The sequence below is a fragment of the Malania oleifera genome, chromosome 9 (genome assembly GCF_029873635.1).
Source record: "Malania oleifera isolate guangnan ecotype guangnan chromosome 9, ASM2987363v1, whole genome shotgun sequence".
Classification (NCBI taxonomy): domain Eukaryota; kingdom Viridiplantae; phylum Streptophyta; class Magnoliopsida; order Santalales; family Ximeniaceae; genus Malania; species Malania oleifera.
The window spans coordinates 64929671-64941329 of record NC_080425.1 but is presented as its reverse complement, the minus strand read 5'-3'; positions in this window follow the sequence as shown (position 1 = coordinate 64941329).

Genomic DNA, 11659 nt, shown 5'->3' with positions numbered 1-11659 from the left:
TTCAATGAAATAATCAATTTCACAAGATATTCCTCAGCTGTGATATTCAGCAATTCAGTATTTAAACTTAATCTGAATTTTTAATCCAACAAAGACAATCAATATAGTTCCTTGATCAAAATCAGTATTCCAGAAAATCCCCAATATCCAGCAAGTTCTCAACAATTAAATAAGCATACACACAATTTATATACTTGCAAGAATGTAAAAAGATTAAGGGAAGAAGAGAGGAACATTAGATTTTTTACAAGGTTTGGCTAGCGGTCTACGTCCTTGCTTCAAGTAACGTGCTGTGAGGATTTCCTTTCTCAACTTCGTTACCAGGTGAAGTAAAGCCTCTCTTCGTTCAAGGTGGAGATCCCTCTCTAATGAGAACACTCCTCTCGCTAGGCAATGATACAACAATCTTGAATCGTCAAACAAAAACAAGGAACAACTTTTGTTCGTACAAGCAGTACTCTCAGTTAGAGCAAATTTGTACAATTCAAAATCAGTATATTTCAATCAAAATACAATATAGAAGATAAAGCTCAGAGTAATATCACTAGAGTTTTGATTTGGAATTGAGGAATTCGTGAAATTGAATCAGAACTTCAACAAGATTTCAGCAATAGCACAATATAGCTTTCAGCAAAATATCAGCCGGCTTTCAGAAGTGAGATTTCAAAATATATTTCGTATGTGCTTGTATGTTCTATATAATTTGCAAAAATATCAAATATATATAGAGTAGAAAAGTTTCTTACCGTTTTCCCCAAGTTTCCTCTTAGTTTGGGAGCCAAGAAATCAATGTTGGAAACTTTACAAACGCTGTTTTAAAGTTATAACATAACCTTTAGTTGACTATGGCCTGAGGGTCAGTCACCCGACCTTTTTAAGTTTAGCTTATTCTGAAAACCAGTGCTGAGTCAGTCGACTGGACTTTAAAGGGTCAGTCGCTTGCTCCGATTCTGTTTGCTTATAAATAATCAGAGAACAATATGTTAGTCGCCTGATGTTAAATAATCAGTCGCCTGTCCTCTTGCTACTTCTTAGTTTTTCCAAAATTTATTTTAAAATTTAGCTTTGAACTTGTAAAACTTATTTGAGACTTTATGAAAATATTTTCCATGGTTCAAAAGCAGGTCTCTAAGTCAATGATATTTCCTAAGAGCTTCAAACATCCATATTGAAATTGTGAAGTACTTACATGAGACTTTTATAAAATAAAACTTTTTAAGCGCTAAGTCTTCATGCTTTGGCTTCCATTCTGTGGCTAGCTTGAACTCTTTCTTCAATATACTTTAACTTCATCATTACTCATGGCTTTAAGCCCAAGCTTCATTTATTCTCTTCAAACACTTGAACTTTAATCTCATGAATATATTTGAGCCCTGAAACTTTACTTAAGCAACTATGTGAAGTACCCTTGATTTGTTATCATCAAAACGAGATTAAGTCTTGTTAGGCCAACAATCTCCCCCTTTTTGATGATGACAAATAAATAGCAAAAGTGAGTAAGCCTTAATAAGACTCCCCATTACATTAAGCATAATCTTAACTAGATTTGTAGAGTAATGAGATTGCATATCAGAATTCACATTAATCATATATCATGATATCATCATTTATCAAATATAACTCCTCCTGAGTGAAATATATGCCATATTCAACAAAATTTGAATTTCATTCATGAAGTTAGGTTTAAATCATGTATAATGTGAAGTTAATATCATTATATCATCTCAAGCTAATATCATTTCATCAGATTTTCATGCTCATGATTTCAACTTAATTGCTAGTTGCTCAGTTTTGCCCAAACTTTTCATCATGCTCAGTTATGCTTAACTTTATGCTCAGTTTTGCCCAAACCTCTCCCCCTTTTGACATCACGATGCCAAAGGATGAAAGGGGTCTTGGAGTTTTGGATCGCAATATTTGGAACAATGCTTTAATCACAAAAGTCTTGTGGACATTCATTCTAAAAAGGACTCCGTATGGTCCAAATGGGTCAATCAAGTGTACTTCAAAGGAAGGTGCATCTGGAACCTTGTGGCCAAACATGAAGACTCTCCTCTTATCAAGAAAATTTTAGAAATTAAAGTAATAGAAATGAAGCTGGGGAGTTATAATGAAGCTGGGTTGTGGGAGATTAGATTTGTTGTGCTCTTGCTTACCAACACTGGAGGCCAAAAAAACTGAAAGTTCCTTGGTGCTCTGTTATTTGGAAAAGTGGCAGTACCCCGAAGCACGCTTTTGTTTCCTAGTTGTGTGTTAGGGGCAAGCTCCTTATAGCTGATAAAATTGGGGTGGACGGTGCGGATTGTTTGTGTGTTCAGTGTGGCTTGGAACCTGAATCCTTGGATCACCTGTTTTTTAATTGTAGTGTCTCGAATGCAGTTTGGGAGCAGCTTAGAAGTTGGTTGGGCCTTTCTAGAAGAATGTCTACAATCAGAGCTTCCCTCAAATGGCTTCACAAGGAAGCTAAAGGAATAGGAGTGCAGTCCACGGCCAAGCGATTATGTTTTACTTCCATGATTTATCTGTTGTGGCATTTTAGAAATAAGAAGAAATTTGAGGGAAAGGATACTTTAGTGGCCTCTATGATTCAAGTTATTCAGTCGCACACTTTCAGAATTCTTTATGAGAAATATCCACATTTTTCAGAGTCTTGGAAGGAAGTTAGAATTGGCTTGCTTTCTTAAAATGGCTGCTGTGGTTTTAGAAATGCTTGTCCTTAGTAGTTGATTGCTTCGGCCTTGTTGGCCTTCATGCTTTGAGTCTGTTCACTCGTCTTGAACAGTTTTGTTTGGTTTTTTTCTTTTGGCCCCTGGGCATGTCCAGGTTTGATGTTTTTGTTTTTTTTTGCTTGGGAGCCTTGGCTTTCTTTCTTATGGGTATGCCCAGTTGTACTGTACATATCCTTTTTGATCTATACAATTTACATTTATTGATCAAAAAAAAAGAAAAAAAGAAGAATAATAAGAATAACATGGAAAGTTTTAATGCATATAAGTAACATAATAGCCAAAACACAAAGTGAACAGTCATTATGCATAATAAGTTAGTCAAGAAGAACCAAATCAGCATGTGAAAACCATAAAAGCTTAAAAAAAATAAAATAGTGTCAGATGCAAATATTACAATCCAAGATTGTTCATTGAACGAAGATAACTATGCATTATCAGTATCAGTTCCGTCTTCATCATCATCTTCATCGTCAGCTTCATTGTCACCTGAGCTTGTCTCCATAAGAGCCTTGCCTCATGAAGACGATGAATCAGCCATATAATTTTCAATCCGGCCAAGTCGCTGGTCAATAGAAGTATAACTCAACTATAGAGAGCTAAAACCTGTACGTACTTCATCACGAAGATCAGTCATCTGCTGCTGATAAGCAACAAACCAGGAAGGAGTATCATCTGCTTGAGGAGCAGCTTGCTGTGGTTCAAGAGCCTGATGAAGTGCTTGACGTATACGTCTACCTTTTAGAAACCAACCTTGGTCATGTCGTTCATACCCCATTTGTTTAATCGTGGTAGATGAAAACACATCATAATGGGTTTGCTTGATAAACAATGTGGATGGTGTGGTTACACCAAGATGGTCAAAGATGAGATTTAGAATTCCTCCATACAGAAGAATTACTTTACGGGCTTCTTCTCTCAAAATCATCCATTTCCGGATTAAGCTTGGCAAGTCAAGCTTCTTCCCCTTTAGCAGGCACCACATTACAAAGCAATCAAGATAGGAGACATGGTCATGGGATCCTATCCTAGGCAAAATATTGTAGGTGATAGGTTTGTAGGATTTGAGCTTGCAAGTTTAGTTGATTATATAGTGGGGGATGACCAAAGTAGACAGGGTATGTAGTCATAACCAAAGGTAGAAATTCCTCAGGGGTAAAATCTTGAGCCATAATCCATGATTGGCCAAGAAGTGGACACTCAAATTCTCCCTCTTTGATTCTTAGAACAGTGGCTAAGGTTTGGGGAGTAACTGCAAATGATTTTTCCATGGCTTGAGTGGAGGTCACAGTGTGCCCTTTTATCATATTTGCATAAAAGAGCTTAACCAAATTTGGATACATTCCTTTTGCTTGATATGTAATAAACTTTTCCCAACCTAAAGCTTTGAACATAGGCAAAATGGTTGGAAAATCTTCTTTAAAAAATTCAACGTCTAGAACCTTACCGAACATGGGTTTGGTAACATGAATATGGTCCCGATAAGGTTGCTTGGCGTGGGGTGTCACTAGCTATTTCTCGATGTTGTTGCTGTCGTCTTTCCCAGAGGTAGAACCTTGATTCGCTGTAGTCTTTGTTCTTGGCATGATTTTGGAGAAAGTGAACGGTGAAAACCTTGAAAATAAAGTGAGAATGAAGTAGAAGAATGTATTTCAAGGTTTAATCGGAAGATTTTTCATGTGGGAACACTCGTGGATGAAGGAGAAAGGGTTTAGAAGAGAAGAGAAGCAGGGTCAGTAGACTGAGGAGTGAAAAATTAGGGTTTTTACTAACAGTTAGTATTTATACTGTTGTGGATCAGTCCACTGTGATCGAAGAGTCAGTCTCCTGACCTATGCATTTCTTCGAAATTTCACACACCAGTAGCGAGTCAGTCGACTATGCCTCAAGGAGTTAATCGACAGATGAGCCTGATCTTTAAAAAAAAACTAGTAAGTCAGAGAGTAACCAGTCAACTAAGGTTAAGTTGTCAGCCGGCTGACCTTCAGTATTTTGACTTACTTCCTAATTCAAACACTCATCTGTTTTCCTTGTCAAATTACTTCTCTACTATACAATAATCCTGGTTCTCATCTTATTGAGATGAATCTATCATCTGAAAGAGGTTTTGTGAAAATGCCAACCCATTGATCATCTGTATATACGAACTCAAGTATGATATCTTCTTTTTGCACATGATCTCTTAAAAAATGATGTCTTATGTCGATATGCATGGCCCTAGAATGAGAGATGGGATTTTTGGAGATATTGATGGTGCTGGTATTATCACATTTTATTGGTACAGATGAATATTCCAAATTGAAATCCTTTAAATGTTGTTTCATATAAAGAGTTTGTGCACAACAGCTACTTGCTGCCACGTACTCTGCTTCCGCAGTAGATAGTGCCACGAAATTTTGTTTCTTCGAAAACCAAGACACAAGAGATCTTCCTAGAAAGTGGCAAGTACCATTAGTACTTTTCCGATCAATTTTACATCCTGCATAATCTGCGTCCGAATAGCTAATCATCTCAAAGCCTTTATCTTTAGGATACCATAGACCTAAGTCAATAGTATCTATCAAATATCTCAATATTCTCTTGATAGCTATTTGGTAAGATTCTTTAAAGGTTGCTTGAAAACGGGTGCACATACAGACACTGAACATGATGTCAGGTTTACTAGCAGTCAGATAGAGCAAACTACCTATCATGCCTTGGTAGTATTTCATATTTACTGGCTTTCCTTGCTCATCTTTTGTCAACGCTTATAGAAGTGCTCATTGGGGTCCCCAATGGCTTTCCACCTTCTATATCAAATTTCTTAAGCAGATCTCTTATATATTTCGACTGATTTATGAAAGTCTCAGTTTTAGTTTGCTTGATCTGAAGTCCAAGGAAATATGTCAACTCGCCCATCATACTCATCTCAAACTTGTCTTGCATGCATTTTTGCGAAGTCTTTGCATAAATCTTCATTTGTAGCATCAAAGATAATGTCATCCGCATATATCTAGATGATGAGCATATCTTTGTCTTTAGACTGAATAAACAGAGTGCTATCCATTTTTCCTTTTGAAAAGCCATTTTCCAATAAAAAGCCACTTAGTCGCTCATACCAAGCTCTAGGAGCTTGCTTTAGTCCATATAAGGCTTTTGTTAGTCTAAACACATGATCAGGACAATGAAAATCCTCGAATCCTGGAGGTTGTGCTACATAAATTTCTTCATTTATAAATCCATTTAAGAATGCACTCTTTACATTCATTTGATAAAGTTTAAAATCTTTGTGAGATGCATAGGCTAGTAGCATTCTTTTTGCTTCCATTCTAGCTACAGGAGCAAAGGTCTCATCGTAATCGATTCATTCTTCTTGATTGTCTAGCCTTGTTACGCACTACAATGCCGTTCTCATCCTTTTTATTCCTAAACACCCATTTGGTGCCGATTATTGAGTGATCAGTGGGCCTAAGAACTAACTTCCAAACTCTATTTCTCTCAAATTAATTCAACTCTTCTTGCATAGCTACTATCCATGAGTCATCATTTAATGCTTCGTTTATGTTCTTGGGTTCCCCCTGAGATAGGAACGCGCAATGATTACACATATTCTTCAATGAAGATCTAGTGGGTACTCCTCGTGAAGGTTCACCAATGATTTGATCCTTTGGGTGATTCTTTACAAATTTCGATTCTTTAGATAGAACGGATAGAGAACTATTATTTAAAGATGAGCTTGATTCCTTACTCTCATCTTTTACTTCTTGAATTTCTCAATGTCTTTATTTTTGAATTCTCTCCCTCGATCACTTCTATTGTTTGGAACTCTATATCCTTTTTTTTTTGTTTTGGAGCTTCTTGCTTAAGTTAATTAACATCTTACACACCTCGTCTTTGGAGGATAAGAAGAGTACCTAGGTAAACCTGGAGTAGTCATCAACAATGACGAACGCGTATTGCTTTCCTTCTAGACTCTGTGATTTGGTGGGGCCAAACAAGTCTAAGTGAATAAGTTCCAAAGGCCTACCGGTGGAGATATGCTTCTTCTTTTTAAAACTTGTCTTAGTTTGCTTCCCAAGTTGACAAGCATCACATACCTTGTCCTTTACAAATTTAGTGTTGGGTAGACCTTTGACTAAGTTCTTTTTAACTAATTTGGGCAATAGGTTCATTCTAGCGTGTCCTAATCTCCTATGCCACAGCCAGCTAGCTTCATTCAAGGCTGTAAAGCATGTGACGTCTTGAGATATTATGTTTTCAAAATTTATGCAGTATACATTGTCAACCCTATTTGCAATGAACAAGGTGTCATGCTTTTCTCTATGTTCGACTATGCATTTGTCTTGTTTAAATGTTGCATCAAAGCCTTTATCACTCAATTGACTAATGCTAAGCAAATTATGCTTTGACCCATCTACTAATAAAACATCATCAATAATTAAAGAGGGTTCTTTACCGACTTTTCCGATGCCGATTATTCTGCCTTTAGCATTGTCTTTGAAAGTGACATGTCCACCATCCTTTAGTATCAATGAGGTAAACTTGGACTTGTCTCTAGTCATATGTCTTGGACATCCACTATCCAAGTATCATTTATCTTTTGATGGAGTGGACCTAAAACATACCTACAAGAAGGGTTTTAAGGTGTTACTTTTGGTACCCAAGCCTTCTTAGGCCTTTTTGATTCAGTTTTAGTTTTAGTTTTGACTCTCCATACCTTCTTGACTTTGACATTTTTTCCTTTATATGGAAATTCAAACTCTATGTGCCCCTTTTTCTTACACAAGAAACATGTAGTGTGTTCATATGTATTTGTGGAAGATGTACTTGCAAAGTGTTTTGAGAAAATTACCCCATGTAGAGGTTCTTTTTCTTCTTGTTTTCAACTCCATTGAATCCTATTTCTTCTTTATCCAAGGACATTCTTTGTGATCCAACCAATTTATCAAAGTTTTCCTTTCCTCTAGTAAAATTGTAGATGATTTTGGCTTGATCCTAAATTTTACTCTCAAGACTACATAATTCAGAGTCTTTTATATTTTTACCATTTACTTGCAGCTTTACTAGATCTTAAGACATCTTGTTGATTTTACTCATGAGTTCATCAATAAGTGAGTCCTTTTCTTTTTCAGCCGATGTTGATGTCTCTAGTTGGTTCATAAGATTTTCATTCTGTTCTTTAAGTGCTGTGTTTCGTTTGGATACTTTTATGAACCTATTATATAATGAAATCAGCTTGCATTTCTCTATATGAAGGCATACTCTCACATGAGTCATTACACGATTCGTCACTAGATTCTTCATGTGAGCTAGAGTAGGAATTTACCTCGTCGTCTTTAGCCATGAAGCAAAGGTTTGCCACATCTTGATCACTTGATTCATTTTATGATTCACTCAAGCTTGAGTCATCCCACGTGGTTCCTTTAATCGTCTTCTTTTTCTTCTTCTTGGCGTCTTTCTTTAGCTGTGGATAGTCAGGTTTTATATGTCCAACTTTCTTGCAATTATAACATGTGGGAGGTTCATTCTTTGTTTCTTTCTTTCTAGTTTCACCTTTATCGATTTTTGAGCCTCTAAATTTTCGAGCAAATCTCTTGTTCTTTTTGAAGAATTTTCCTAGTCTTCTAGTGAATAAGGCTATATCATCGTCGTCTAATTCATTGTCTACTTCCTCACTAGAACTTTCTTTTGCAGCTTTTAGAGCTATTAACTTCTTTTGTTTGATACCTTCAGTGTTTCTTTCATTTATCGCCATCTCTTATGTGAGGAGCGATCCTATTAATTCATCTAAGGAGGTATTTTTCAAATTTCTGCCATCCGTTATAGTAGTGGCCCTTGGTTCCCAAATCGGTGAAAGTCCTCTAAAGATTTTTCGAATCATCTCATAAGAAGAATAGTTTTTCCCTAATGCATTAAGAGAATTTATTATGTGGGTGAACCTAGTATACATACTAGTGATAGTCTGTTCAGGGTTTATCCTAAATGCCTCATACTCGCTGGTGAGCATGTCAATTCTACTATCCCTTACGTCAACCGTTCCTTTATAAGTAACTTCAAACTTATCCCAGATTTCTTTAGCTGATTTACATCCTATGATCCTATTGAATTGATTGGCATCCAAGGCACAATATAGTGCATTCATTGCACTTGAGTTTATCTGCAACATATTTATATCATTGTCAGTCAATTTTTTTTCTTCTTTAGGTATCTCCTTGTTGTCTATATTTTTAGTGGGAATGAGGTCACCATGTGTGACTACTTTTTAGACCTTCCAATCAATGGTTTGTAAAACTATTCTCATTCACTGTTTCCAGAAGGTGTAGTTAACACTGCAGAAGATAGGTGGTCTAGATGAGGATTGGCTTTCACTAAACGGGGATACACCTACGTGTGCCATAGGGATTTTTATGTAGTTTCTAGTTTAAGATTTACTACAACCTAGGGCTCTGATACCAATTGAGAATAAAGGTGTACTCCCAAGAGGGAGGTGAATTGGGTTTTAAAAATTTTCTTATGAAACTTTAGTTTAGTATAACCCTTTTCAATTTAATTTAATACAATCATACAATCACAAATTTTTATCAATCACCTTACTTAAACCAACCAACAATCCATTGTATATATGATATTACAAATTCAACTCTTAGCACTTCAATAGATAAAATTCAAGGTTAGTTTTTATTTTCAGTAAATATCAAATACAACATCAATTTCAGAAAATTTATCTTAAATGCCCTACAATTTTCTTTCAATGAAATAATCAATTTCACAAGATATCCCTCAGCTGTGATATTCAGCTATTCAGTATTTAAACTTAATCTGAATTTTTAATCCAACAAAGACAATCAATATAGTTCCTTGATCAAAATCAGTATTCCAGCAAATCCCCAATATCCAGCAAGTTTTCAACAGTTAAATAAGCATACACACAATTTATATACATGCAAGAATGTAAAAAGATTAAGGGAAGAAGAGAGGACCACTAGATTTTTTACAAGGTTCGGCCTGCGGCCTATGTCCTTGCCTCAAGCAACGTGCTGTGAGGATTTCCTTTCCCAACTTCGTTACTAGGTGAAGTAAAGCCTCTCTCCGTTCAAGGTGGAGATCCTTCTCTAAAGAGAATACCCCTCTCGCTAGGCAACGATCCAACAATCCTGAATCGTCAAACAAAAACAAAAACAAGGAACAACTTTTGTTTGTACAAGTAGTACGCTTAGTTAGAGCAGATTTGTACAATTCAAATCAGTATACTTCAATCAAAATACAATATAAAAGATAAAGCTCCAAGTAATATCACCAGGGTTTGGATTTAGAATTGAGGAATTTGTGAAATTGAATGAGAACTTCAACAAGATTTCAGCAATAGCACTATATAGCTTTCAAAAAAATATCAGCAGGCTTTCAGCAATGAGATTTCAAAATATATTTCGTATGTGCTTGTATGTTTTATATAATTTGCGAAAATATCAGATATATATAGAGTAGAAAAGTTTCTTACCATTTTCCCCAAGTTTCTTCTTAGTTTGGGAGCCAAGAAATCAATTTTGGTAACTTTACAAACGCTGTTTTTAAGTTAATACATAACCTTCAGTCGACTATGGCCCAAGGGGCCCAAGGGTCAGTCGCCTGATCTTTTTAAGTTCAGCGTATTTTGAAAACAAGTGCTTAGTCAGTCAACTGGACTTTAAAGGGTTAGTCGCCTGCTTCGGTTCTATTTGCTTATAAATAATCAGAACAATATGTTAGTCGCCTGATCAGTCGTCTGTCTTCTTGCTACTTCTTAGTTTTTCCAAAATCTGAATTTAAAATTTAGCTTTAAACTTGTAAAACTTATTTGAGACTTTATGAAAATATTTTCCATGGTTCAAAAGCAGGTCTCTAAGTCAATGATATTTCCTAAGAGCTTCAAACATCAATATTGAAATTGTGAAGTACTTACATGAGACTTTTATAAAATAAAACTTTCGAAGCGCTAAGTCTTCATGCTTTGGCTTCCATTCTGTGTCCAGCTTGAACTCTTTCTTCAATATACTTTAACTTCATCATTACTCATGGCTTTAAGCCCAAGCTTCATTTATTCTCTTCAAACACTTGAACTTTAATCTCATGAATATATTTGAGCTCTGAAACTTTACTTAAACAATCATGTTAAGTACTCTTTATTTGTTATCATCAAAACGAGATTAAGCCTTGTTAGGCCAAACAGGGGCAGCATTCAGGTTTTGCAGCCATGGAAAAATTAGAGGAGAAGAAGGAAGGGGAAGGGAGGAGAGAGGAGATACCAAAGAGGAATTCACGTTCGACTCCAATTCAAATTCATCGACAACTAAGTTACAACATGACTTTCACACATTATTTATAAGAAAGGCTAAACACATGAAATTACACACATACCCCTAAAACTACATTACATTACAAACATACCCCTAGAATGCACCATTACTACAAAACAAGTCCCCAACATAAATAATCCTAATACAAGCAAACTACACACACATGCTTAAAACAACTAACTAACTAAGCACATGTGGGTTCTGGACCCAATAAACCATTCACCCTATTCTTTGACATAGCCCTCCTAATTGGGTCGAAATGATCCATCCAAATAGCTGCTTCTCATCCAACATCAACCTGAATTTATTGTTGTCATGGATGATCAATGTGGAAATGAAACCTCCATTGATTGTGTGGATGGTAGTCCATGATGGCATCTTGAAGAGCAAGCAAAAGCAATGGAATAAAATGCTCAAGCTATTGAAGGGTCTGCAGAGCAGGCAACAAAATTCAATTCAAGGAAAGATCATTTTAGAGAATGAAATTGTTGAATCTTATGATACGCTTGTGACACATACGCCCCAAGCCGTGGAGTATCTTCCAAAGTGTGAAAATTCTCCACCTATTGACTTTTATTGGGATTGGGAATTTCAAGGAGGATTTCAATAAGTTATTGATGT